Genomic DNA, 6,000 nt, shown 5'->3' on the forward strand with positions numbered 1-6,000 from the left:
TGGATGTCAGAGCCATCTTAATGACAGCATCTACCACTAAATGATGCTGATGGGCAGCCTCTCAAAGGAGACTCCAAATTCACTTCAAGTGAGGACAATCTTGCCAAAAAAAAAAAAAAAGAAAAAAAAAAAGAAAATCGGACAAATCGCCCCATGGTACACTTTTGTGGTCGCTAAAAAAGAGAAACACTTTTTCATGAGTGAAAACAGTGGATCAAAGAACATTCCACTCCAAAAAAAAAATTCTGAAAAATGCGACTGCAATTAGAACCCACCCGAAACGTGAAGAGAATTGAAAGAAAACAACAGACAAATTGACCCACTTAACTACAGTCAACACACACACACACACACACACACACACACAACTAGCTTCTCCACCACGCCGTGCTCTCGCTTTGTCTCTCTGCCTGTCTCCCCTTTGTCAACGACCACAGAGGGAGAAAAGAACGAGAGACAGAAAAAGTGACAGAGCATGAAAGAAAGAGAGAGAGAGAGAGAAAAAAAACGAGTGAAATGACTGTTATGTGTGATGTTTACAGTGGCCAGATAGGGCACAAATTATGTTGTCAGGGACACATCCAGACTGGATGAAGAGGAGACAATTTAAAATTTTCACTGTTCAACACCTTTAATGACTCGTAATGCAAGAGGTGTGGCTATCCCTATTAAATGTGTGGCCGAATCAATAAGAGGGATAATTGGAGTTGTTAGAGCAAATTATAACACAGCTATTATGGCGCAGTACAATGTTGCTCAGTAAACTGTTATTACAGGAGAAGAAGCTTTTGGTAGTGGGAGACAGAATGTAGGACAAACTAGAGCAGGGTTTATCTGCAATAGTTTATCACTATCAGCCATAATCACCATTCACTTTATTGACAAGGACCTCACTCTCCCCTCAGTCTTTTGTGCTGTATGCAATTTCCTCCTGGCTGACTTCGCCTCTGGGTTGGGTATGTTTCTGTGTCTGTTGTTACTGTCGTTGTTGATGTTGTTGCTCAGGCTCGATTCACTCTGCTTTTTTCTGAAAGAGACAAAAGTACTTGTTAACCTCACCTATTTACAATGGTGTGAAACTTTCTTTGCCACACACACACACATATCTTGTTTTCGCTGTTTTTTTCTTTTTCTTTTCATGAGTGTTTACTTTTCAATCCCAAATATTGGTATTCTTTTTTTTTCTCCTAAAGCTGAGTGACTCATTGAGCTGTGTGTGTTTCTTTCTGTCTGTCTGTCTGTGTGTGTGAGAGTGTGAGTGTGTTTGTGTTTTCATCAATACTGCTCAGTGCATGTCACTGGCCCCATGTAAACTGACAGTTAGCATCAAGAACACAACAGCTCTCATCCCTAAAACACTGAGGAACTCTTTCCATAAAAAGTCCTAACGCAGAAGCACTGTAAAAGAAGCACTGTTTTACGCAAGCCACTCTGGGTTTCTCTCTCACAGAAGTGAACTCAGTTGTTTTGAGTGGTGTGGCAACAGGGGTGCCTGCTACGCTTCAACAAGGCTGACGCCACTAAGAGAAATCAATTTGAGCCTTGCTAATGACAAGAACCCTTCAGTGGAGAACATCCTGTTGACAGGTGGTATTGGGTGGGAAGTGGGCACAATGTTATCACAATTACATCAATTATACAAGTCGTCCAGGGGCGCTCACAATTAAGTAGGTCCTAACAAACTCTCCACGCCGAGGTTGATTAAAAAGCCCACTTCACACGTGGAGCCAGTAATGAGACCATGCAACTATGCTTTGCCAGGTCAAGCCATGATACGCAATGACATGGTGTACAGATCTAGGCAGTTCTACGATACTACATGCTCTGCTGGAAGTGGTGCCATTCACACATTGTTTTGAGCCCTAAAACAATATTGAACACAGATTAGCAGAAAATATCTTTTGTGCACCAGAAAATATTGCGTTTATTGAAAATGAGAATGAAGTTCAAAAAAATAAATATCCAACATAGGTAATACCGCTGTGAGGCAGACACATGGTGTTAATAATTAAACCTGTTCTAGACATGGGTTTGATGTACATTTACACGGAGGATGCAGGAGACTCTCTTCATATTTCACTAAACCTAATCCTGGCCAGCAGCACTTAGCAGTGATCAAAAGGCTTCAAACTAAGTACTTTTAAACATTTTTTTAAACACTAAATGGCAAAAAAAATTCTGAGGTTTAGGTCATGATAGCTTCCCTGGAATGCAAAATAAACAGGGAAAAAAGGGCACAAACTATTTCCTTTAAGAGTTTCTCTGATGTTGCAAATCCTAGCAAGGTATAGCCTTCATAAAGTGGCTCAAGGGAAGCAGGGTTTTTTGGCAAGTTCCGACGTCAGGCAAACACATTTCCTGAGGCCACCCAGCCTAAATATCTGCATGCTGTGCAGCCCTGATGATCATTGCACTCTCTCACTAAATCTGCTGGAGAGTCTGAGGGAGAAGGAAAGCGAGATGGTGAGAGAGGCAGAGAGAGAGAGAAAGAGAGAGAGGGGGAGAGAGAGTGAGAAAAGGAAAGCTAGAGAGTGGCTGAACAAAAGAGGGGGAAAGCAATGGAAGGAGAGCGAGAAAGAGAGAGAGAAAAAGGGGGGTACAGGGAGAGAGTGTGAGAAAAATGGGAAGGAGAGAGAGACAGAGAGAGGGAGAGGGAGGGAGAGAGAGAGAGAGGGAGGGAGAGAGAGAGGGGTTAATAGCAAAGCGAGGGCTCAGGGCTGATAGAAATGCAGAGCGCGTCCGTGGCACGGTGCTCAGTGATGGGTTGGAGCCGAGATCTGGCGCCTGCTATAAAGGAGCTCATTGAAAATAATTCAGAGTGACGGCTGTGCAGCCTGAGAAACAGGAAGAGGGGGGGGTGCAGGAGGAGGAGAGGGAGGTGGAGGTGGAGAGATTGAGAGTGAGAGAAAGAGAGAGAGAGAAAGCGAGAGAGAGAGAGGGAGGGGGGGAGAGGAGGACAGAGTGGAATAGAAGTGAGTGGTGGAAGAAATGGAAGGCATGGCAAAAGGGGGAGTAGATAGCAAAAAAAGGGGGAGGAGGGAGAGGGAAGAGGGAGGTGGAGGGGAGGGGGGTGAGGAAAAGATAAGAAAAGAAAGTGGGGAAGCGTTGTGAGGGAGGCTTTAAGGCCTTTGGTGGCAGCTGCATGACAGAGGAAATTCTGGACAAGGGGAGAAAGAATATAAAAGTAAAGGACTCAAAACCCCATCCACAACCCCCATCCACACTGGCCTGCTAAAAACACAGAGAGGCCCCAGCAATATAAACAGAAGGAGGAGAAACACGAGACCATGAGACGTGTATGAAGCACCATGGAAATGGGCTTCTGTGCCATTCAATCAGCACTGTGAGGAGCATGTTGTATTCCCACAAAAACAGAACACCTCAATCCTCTAGACCACGTACTGATTTAGACTATAAAACATCATGTGTATATTACACATTGTTCTAGTTTGAACTGTTATGGACACAACTTATATTTTAGAAATGTCTAAATACATACATAAACGTATTTTTGAAAGTATATTGTATGTACAATGTGTGTGTAGACAGCACTTGTGCGTGCACATATTCAGTTTTACATTCATACACTGCATGTCAAATCACTACAGAGCTTCGTTTCATAGAAAATAAAAATTTCATGGAAGTTGTGCATGCAGTATTTCAAATAGGAATACAGTTTCTCAATGACAGTGAGTGATGTGTTCACGACTGTGTAGAGCTTTATCCAGGGCTGGGTTGGGCTGAACTGGACAGGCCACTAAACAGAGATATGACACCAGCCCGTCACCCTCCCCTCTCCTCCTGCAAGCCCCCCTCCCCCGCCTGGCCGCCTCTGGCCCCCAGTATATTAATGTGGACCCGCAGACCTCTATTAAACTGAGCAAAGCTCATTCCCGACGTGGGGACATCGTTTACGCTCACGCCAACGCTTAAGCACACACGGGGCCCACCGAGAGGCATCCGGGGGTTAATGGGGCTTGTACGCCACGGGGTGCCGTGAGCTACCACCACGTGTGTGTGCATGTGTGTGTGTGTGAGCCAGTGGAGGCGGAGGGGTGACAGGGTTACACTTGGATGCTGCAATGGAGCCAGGCAGTATCCAGCTGGGCCACTGACCCCCCAACCACCCAGTCCAGCTCACCCCAGCCCCTGCTATGAGCTCTGCCAAGGGCTGTGTGTAGATGGCTGTGTATGGTACATTGGGGTGCTGGTGGTTGTTTGACTAAATATTGATACTTTATTTGTTTGTTTGAAATATTGATTACTTTATTTGTTTGAATATTTGCTTGTTTGGTTCTTGCAGATGTCTGCTCTTGTGCTTTTTTTGTTTTTGTAATAAATAGAGCACATTTATTACATGAGGTTATGTTGAGTTTGAGGTCTATATGTCTGCTTTAATGCATTTGCAGCTTGCCCAGACTGCCCAGTGTCATTTCTGTGCTTCACATTATCCATATGTTTTTTTCCATTCAAATCAAGTTGGACACAACTAAATTATCTTGTGCAAAACACTGAAATGATGCAAACCATCACCTTGCAATTCCAAGAGCTTCCCTGAGCGTTGCATTAGCAAGAAATTATTTTACTGACAAATCGAGGGAGGGAAATACATCAAATAAGTGCTTGAAGTTTCCATCAACTTTTCAGCTGACGAAATTAAATTAATTCTAGAATCACCATAACAAATCAAATCAGCCCCCCCACCACCACCACCAGCACCCTACCCCTTCTCCTCTGAAGCTGCCAAACAAGGGAGTGTGTTTGGAAAAGCCTGATTCCCCCTCTATCTCAAACTGGAATCAAATCAGAGGCGTTTGCCTCTCAATAGCTGATCAATTTACCGTGCCTCGGAACATTGCGGTAAACATCGACAAAGTCATTTTCTGGCATATTAATGTTTACATCCAATCAGCAGAATGTAGGGCAGTCTAATTAACTCAATCAGACTTGGGAATGCGCTGAAAATAAGAAATTCACCTGGAGACCACAGACAATTGATCACTTTAGGCCCTCTTCAGTCAATTGTTTCTTGACAGCACTTCAGAGTCCGTGAATTAGCCAGAGCTACATATGGTGATTAGAAAGCAGTTTCCACCATCAAATACAAACAACGCCTGCAAATATTTAACAGAAATGGGATCTGAAGTTAGTTACGGGATCATTATGTGTAGCCAATTTTTATTATTAAACTGTGCCTGCAGAACAGAACATAAAAGGCTAATGAAAGCAAAAAGACAGAGACAGACAAAAAGACATTTAAAAAAAAAAAAACTTATTTACAAATACACTTATTTTCTGAAATGTTCTGAAATAGTGCATTATTTCTAAACAAGTCAAGGACATTCACAATGTCAGTATATAACATTTCATGTCCCATCTCTGGACAGAGCATCTGACAAGGGCCATTCTATTTTGGAGGGAGAAAGCGGGGATTAGGGCGAGAGATTCTGACGGCAGCAGAAAAAAACGGGCAAAACACAGCAATAAAAATAAAAGAAACACCACCCTGCCCCCAGCGCGTTATCTTTCTCAGTCCCTATACACAACCTCCCCTTCTCCTTCGCCGCTCTGTTTCTCCAGCCCTATCCCACAGTGCTCCTTGCCCTCGCACCCACTATCTATCCATCTCTCGCTCTGTTGCTTTATTTCCCTTTCTCACACCAAGTCTTTCTATACTCTCTCTCTCTCTCTCTCTCTCTCTCTCTCTCTCTATATATATATATATATATATATATATATATATTCACTACATTCTCTCCCATCCTCCCTCCCTGTACCTCTCTCTCTCTCTCTCTCTCTCTCTCCCTCCTTCTCATCTGCCTCTCTGCCTCTTTCTCTCTCCTTCCTCAAAAACTAGCCTCAGCGCTCGCCCTTCGTTCCCTCCCCGCCTATGAAAAATCAGCAAATAAAAAGTTACATTAACCCCAAGCTGACCTTTCCCACGTAATACAGTGCGCTGCGTTTGGGGTGGGGTGGGGGGGTCTGGGGTGGAGCCTGGTG

Source organism: Alosa alosa, chromosome 15 (assembly GCF_017589495.1).
Source record: "Alosa alosa isolate M-15738 ecotype Scorff River chromosome 15, AALO_Geno_1.1, whole genome shotgun sequence".
Lineage (NCBI taxonomy): Eukaryota > Metazoa > Chordata > Actinopteri > Clupeiformes > Clupeidae > Alosa > Alosa alosa.